Genomic DNA, 6,989 nt, shown 5'->3' with positions numbered 1-6,989 from the left:
ACACTGAGTCTTATCTTTGTGTCGATCATATTATAATCATGAAAATGTTTCCATGGGTTAATCTTTCAGTTAATTTGTTTTACTGTAATTTGGCGCACAGTGGGTGGCAATTTTTGTATAAATTTCCATGATTTTTAATTCACCGCAATGTTAAACAATGTTACTCTCAGTGTGATTCTTCTGTTTCTCCCAGAATGTTTCTTGCTCGAACAGTCCACGGGTGTACTGCCGCTCCATAGTGTACACGGCAGTACACCCATGGACTGTTCGAGCAATGTTACTCTCCGTGAGGGAGGCGATTGAGGAATAAAAGCGCCGTTAATCATTTTTTCTCTCTTGTGAGAAACTGGTGGTTGAAGATGTGATGGCGTACGCTGGCGCCAGCACTCCCTGCGGCATAGAGGTTACGAGAGTATCGATAGAGGCCAACGACAAGACTCGCTGGAAACGCGCCGCCAACGCCCTCTCAGCCGTCAGTATTTAGGATCACCACCGCGGACCGAAGGGCCAGTTTACTGAGTTAGTTAGCTAGCCAGTTAGTCAGTTAGTTTAGCCAGTTAATTCGAGCCTGTCACGCCAGTTAGTTCGAGTTTGTACGCCGTGAGAGTTCCAACGAGTCACCGAGATGGAGGCGCAGACTTAGCCTCTTGCACAGAGAGAGGCAACACATAGTAGCCTTATAGTGAACATAGTGTACTTCTACTTCAACAGCATTGAGGCGACTTGGACTATACAGAAGAGAGGTTGTACCACAGCACATACAAACTTATAAGTTAAGTAGCTCTTTGCTTACGAACAAAGAACCCAGTTATTAATTGCGTGCCGTTTGAGTTATAGAACGACGGTACCGGCCACCAGCCAACATCCTCTCCTTGCTTCCCATGGTACAGCTCTACAGAGAAAGCGACTAATGAGAATACAACAGAGGAACCTTGATACTGTCAGGAAGGGACAGCTGTTGCTAGTTGTAAGGGGAGAGAGGATAATTGTTTCTGTAGAGAGGTGAAAATTCCGAAGGCTCTCTAACATCTGGACACGTAGAAACGTTACAAGAGTTGCTTTTATATGATTGTTACATAACGGCAGAGTCTATCTAGCTCCTGAGAAATTCTTCTGTGTCACTAAAAGAAGTGTTATTGTATTTAGCAAATTTATTGACTTCCATTCTAAAAATACAATTCGGGTACTGTCTACCTGTAGCCAAATATCCACTTCCACAGTTTTCATGAACGATTTGATTTGACCGACATTGTAGTGTGATTGGGCCCCTTCACACCTTAGACATTTCTGTTCACTCTGACGCTGCTTACTAGTACGACCATGTCTTAGACAACTACAGCATAGACTACCACTTGGAACATAAGGGCTAACCTCACATCATAATTCACACAAGTTAAAATAGTGAGGGTATGATTGACCGAATGTAAGGACACACATCTCTGATTTCACAACTGATGTAACGTTGTTCTGAATTAGGCGTCCTGGCAACTGTCTAAAATCTGTAACTTCAACAGGTTATTAGATGGCGGTAGCTGTTTTAGACAAGAGGAGTGTGCTTGATGACGCTGTAAGATCTCCCGTTGGGAGGGGGGGGGGGAAGAGAGAGCCTGTGAGACACTACGTATTTGCTCGTCCCAAGCGTAGCTTTGCGCCATTACCTGGCAGTGTGGTAGTGGTGTTTCTCGAAGACGCTTGGAGCACGTTGCGAAGTCTCAGAGCAGTCCAGTGTGGCCTCATAACAATGAATACTACTACTACTACTACTACTACTTCGTGATCAGGCCCAGTGGACCGCACGCATCTACAAGTTTCTTCCTCCACTGTATTCTGTCCATTGCTGCTATCCGCCATCTGTTCACATCTATTGACACTTGGTTTAAATCTTCATGGAGTCCATCCCTCCAACGCCTCTTGGGTCTCCCTGGCGGTCTCTTTCCTGTAGGCCGGCCGCGGTGGCCGTGCGGTTCTAGGCGCTTCAGTCCGGAACCGCGTGACTGCTACGGTCGCAGGTTCGAATCCTGCCTCGGGCAGGTTAGTTAGGTTTAAGTAGTTCTAAGTTCTAGGGGACTGATGACCTCAGATGTTAAGTCCCATAGTGCTCAGAGCCATCTTTCCTGTAGGTGTGAAATCCAGAAGCTTCCGAGGCCATCTGTGATCCTCCATCCGGGCCACATGGCTGGTCCACTGCATTGGTTTGGCTTTGACAGTTCCTGCTATGTTGGGCTGCTGGTATAGTTCCTCAAGCTCTTGGTTGTATCAGATCCTCCATTCCCCTGTATCTGCATCCAGAACCGGACCGAAGGTCTTCCGAAGCACTTTTCTCTTAAAAACAAGGAGCTTATGGAAGTCCTGTTTCCGGATACTCCATGTCTCACAGCCATATAGAACAACAGGCTGGATCAGGGTTTTGTACAGTTGAATCTTGAACTGTCTGGAGAGATATCTGGACCGAAGCAGTGGTGTTAGGCTGTGGTAAGATCGGTTTCCTGCTTGTATTCTGGCATTGATCTCTGCTTCACATGACGAGTTCTCAGTGAAAAGTGTCCCTAGGTATTTGAATTCTTTCACTCTCTTGTAGGACTGGTCCCCAATCTGCAGTAATTGTAGATGATCATCAGTCTGACAATGACCACGCGTCATAACGAGGTACTCTGTCTTGGCTTCGTTTATGTTTAGCCCAAATTTGCTGGCAGCCTCCTTTAGTGCTTTGGCCATTTGCTCCAACTCCTCTTCCGACCTAGAGAATAAACATATGTCGTGCTTTGGTCATTTGCTACAACTCCTCTTCCGACCTAGAGTGTAAACAGATGTCGTCTGCATTGGCTAATTATGCCAGACTATTTCCTTCGATTTCAGTCCCTTCGTTCTCTTGGAAGAATGACAGAGAGCAAAATAAAATTATAACCGCGTTTCCAATTACAGGTTCGGACTGCTTATGCAATTACGAGTTACATGTTAGGAGACACAAGGCTGCACACCAATTAATTAAAAAATTGATGAATTTAATCCGCTTATTTATACATTAAAATTAATTTTCCCAAACCAACTGAAGCCACCAATAGCTTGCCTAAGTAGAAGACTATCGAATGGTGGGGGTGGAGCAAATTTCATGATCACCAGTCATTCAGTCCATAAAATACTCCAAGATGGCATAAATCTGAAGAAGTTCCAGTGCCCGTTAGTTTTAAATCCAAGCCAACGCAATGGCTGCACGGAGGGCCACTAACCATTCTCACTGACAGGGAGCTGGCACCACATCCAGGAAAACCAAATTGTGCGTGGGCGGGCCAAACTACCCCTCACCAGGAAGCCTCAGCGACCATTGGCATGTACGCGACCCCCCTTTCTCCCTTTTAATTTGACCACAGGAACCTTTTGCTCTCGAGGGAAGAACACAATTGCGTAGAGTCCGAGGAAACAAAACTACTGAGAGACGAACTCTGAAGCTCACTTTGTCTCTGTTCTTGGTAGACATCTCTTCGTGACTAACACTAGTGCTGTGGGTGCTGTCTTTTTTTGCGATATTTGTGATGTTTTCCACCACCTTGGAAGCAACCATGCACTATCTCGTTCAGCCTTAGCCAAGACGTTCACAGCAGAATGCTCGTTGTACATCCGTCCGTGCAACTTCGAGATTTGCATCGCGAGAAATTAGCTTCACGGAATCTGCATTGCTAAACCGGCAATCTCTGTCGCTGTTCCCCTCACCGCGTGCTCGTCGTTCGTAATTTATCACGGCTCATACTTTCGTTGTCGATTATAAATTCTCAAGGTTGTTTTCTGATTTTCTGATCAACACTCTCTCTCGGTATTGGAAAAGTGATCATTATTTCTACCAACGTTCTGTGTCTTTTAGTGTACATTTGCGTTGAGCCACAGCAACGCTGCATATCACCGATAGTCCAAAACTGTGGGTTGGCAGATTCCCACTTTATGTGATGAAACTGCCTCATTTTTCTGTGTTTCGTTAATAATCTATCAGATTTAATTACCATCGTTACTGGTCTGTAGTCTCCCCCTCTTTCCTTCAATAATCAATGTATTACCACGGCAATTGAATTTCCTGCAGTAGACGAAGAGAGCCGCTACTTACACGGTCCATGGAGCAGAAGTTTATCAGGTGAGGTCAGTTTATCTAATGGTACGAGAAGCAGTGACAAGCATAACTCCCTCACTTCTAGCAATTCAATTCGGCCAAGTTCTCTAACCATCAACAGACTGTGCGACCGTGACAGGATGGATAGGGAATTAATTAATTGCTGACCCGCCATACAGTCCTAATCGCGAGTCACTCAAGTAGATTACATAACGATCCACCCAAGTACGTCTTTAGTCATGCTTGGTCTAACTTTTTGGCGGTGACGGTGTAACGTCGCGAGTCAAACCGCAATTGCATTTTATTGCAGTAAGCTACCTTGAAGTACGGGCTCGTAGCTTTGGAGTCGGTGGCGGTGACAGCTGCTGGTATCTCGGCCTGATTCAGAAATGGTTTAAATGGCTCTGAGCACAATGGGACTTAACTGCTGAGGTCATCGGTCTAAGGCGCTGCAGTCATGGACTGTGCGGCTGATCCCGGCGGAGGTTCGAGTCCTCCCTCGGGCATGGGTGTGTGTGTTTGTCCTTAGGATAATTTAGGTTAAGTAGTGTGTAAGCTTAGGGGACTGATGACCTTAGCAGTTAAGTCCCATAAGATTTCACACACATTTTTTTGGCTGAGGTCATCAGCCCCCTAGAACTTAAAACTACTTACACCTAACTAACCTAACGACGTCATACACATCCATGCCCGAGGCAGAATTCGAACCTGCGACCGTAGCGGTCGCGCGGTTCCAGACTGTAGCGCCTAGAACCGCTCGGCCACTACGGCCGGCGGGCCTGATTAACTCGCACCTGGCGCTAGCACGACCGCGGGAAGCGCTACTTGTGTCAGTTCCAGCGACAGAATATTCAAGCCCTTAAGAATCGTAATAAACCATACTAAATCTTATTCAATTTCGAAAAACTTTGTATTTAGCCTTTTGTTATAAAAAAAGCTAGTTGCAAAATCTCAGCTTTCTGGCTAGGATACTTTCAAAGTTAGAGAAAATTACCAAAAATACCAAAAACCGACACAAGTAAGATTAAAGTTAGTCCGGATACATAACAGTTTGTCCTTTGCTAACAGTTGGAATCATTACTGAAGTTTACACGATGTTAGGTCAGTAAGTTTGAATTTTTATACTTAAATAACGTTCACTAATTTTCGTTTTGGCAACGGCATTGCCGCATTGGATACACCGGTTCCCGTCAGATCACCGAAGTTAAGCGCTGTCGGGCGTGGCCAGCACTTGGATGGGTGATCATCCGGGCCGCCATGCGCTGTTGCCACTTTTCGGGGTGCACTCAGCCTCGTGATGCCAATTGAGGAGCTACTCGACAGAATAGTAGCGGCTCCGGTCAAAGAAAACCATCATAACGACCGGGAGAGCGGTGTGCTAACCACATGCCCCTCCTATCCGCATCCTCAGCTGAGGATGACACGGCGGTCGGATGGTCCCGATGGGCCACTTGTGGCCTGAAGACGGAGTGCTGTATTTTTCGTTTTCGTAATAGAGAATTCAGCAAGAATTAATATCCATTTATTAACTATTTATTTTGTTGTGTAAGCCGGCCAGAGTGACAGAGCAGTTCTAGGCGCTACAGTCTGGAACCGCACGACCGCTACGGTCGCAGGTTCGAATCCTGCCTCGAGCATAGATGTGTGTGACGTCCTTAGGTTAGTTAGTTTTAAGTAGTTATAAGTTCTAGGGGACTGATATCCACAGCAGTTAAGTCCCATATGCTCAGAGCCATTGGAACCATTTTTTTTGTTGTGTAAATAAATGAGAGTAAATGAGAGTGTGTGCGTGGGACATACGTAAAAATTCAATATTATCTCTTGTTAAACATTATGTAACTTGGTCACGGGAAAGTGTGCAACAAGCTGTTGCAACGAAAGCTGTAATTCCCCTTACTTGCTGATGACGTATGTCCAAGTGTGCTTATTTTTGTAAGAAGGCAGCCAGAATAGTTATTTCTAGAGTAATGTTTTTCTAAAGTTATTTCAAGATTAGTTTTCGTTTTGTTTGGTTTGGTGGAACATTTTATTAATATTTGCAGCATAAAATGACGTAAATGCATCTGTGAATGTTGATTGGAGTAAAACAGTTTAGGCACGAATATGATCTTGAAAGATTGATCTGATTGGCTGTTCATTTGATCAGAGTGAAGTCTTTCTCGCGCTCTAGCAAGTAGTACATGCGCTGTGAGCAACGGCATTGAGGCATTCGTAGTCTCGCTGTCGGACGCGCAGGCATGTTGCATGTGTTCGAAAAAATTATATGTAAAATGAAGAAAGTACTATCATTTTGCGCTCGATTTATATCACCGTGAAACCAGATGCATTTACGGACAGATTGTGAAAACTTCAGCTTTGTGAAAGAATTAGTTGGAGAGATAAACGCGTGTGAACTCTCGGCCTTTGTGAAGAATTCCGCGTGGCATATTTCGTAATCGTTTACGGAATAGTTGGCGAGCAACTTCTTTTGAAGAAATCCACTGGAAAGGACCGAATGTAAAACTCATGTTGTAGCTCAGTATAAACTGTGAAAATCGCATAACAATTCGGGTTGAACTTTGGCACGTTTCCGGCTGTCTTGCGTGTGCACTAGATAGTATGAGCTGTGAGATGAGGACAGTGATATTAACTGTTAGTTTTAAATGCGGGCTGATGGCACCTACTTGATTTGGCATCTAAAGCAAATAAAGAACTATTTGCAGAATTTTGACATTTTACTAAGAGATGAAATAATCGCCCTCCATCCGAAAATTGTTGTAAGATAGTTACGTGACATTCAGCTACAGAGTTAATGCAGACTGTGCTGACGTACTGACGATGTTTTTCTTCAACGCAGCTTTTAACATCGTCAGCACAGTATCTACGTTACAGAGAAGCGGGTTGGTGTCCAGAC

At 44.8% G+C, this 6,989-nt stretch overlaps 1 pseudogene; it reads left to right on the top strand.

Moving 5' to 3' along the window:
- The first annotated feature begins 5,249 nt into the window (after nt 1-5,249).
- On the top strand, nt 5,250-5,367 carry LOC124723615 (annotated as a pseudogene).
- Nucleotides 5,368-6,989: the final 1,622 nt, after the last annotated feature.

The sequence above is a fragment of the Schistocerca piceifrons genome, chromosome X, assembly GCF_021461385.2.
Source record: "Schistocerca piceifrons isolate TAMUIC-IGC-003096 chromosome X, iqSchPice1.1, whole genome shotgun sequence".
Classification (NCBI taxonomy): domain Eukaryota; kingdom Metazoa; phylum Arthropoda; class Insecta; order Orthoptera; family Acrididae; genus Schistocerca; species Schistocerca piceifrons.
This window is presented reverse-complemented; position numbering and strand designations above follow the sequence as displayed.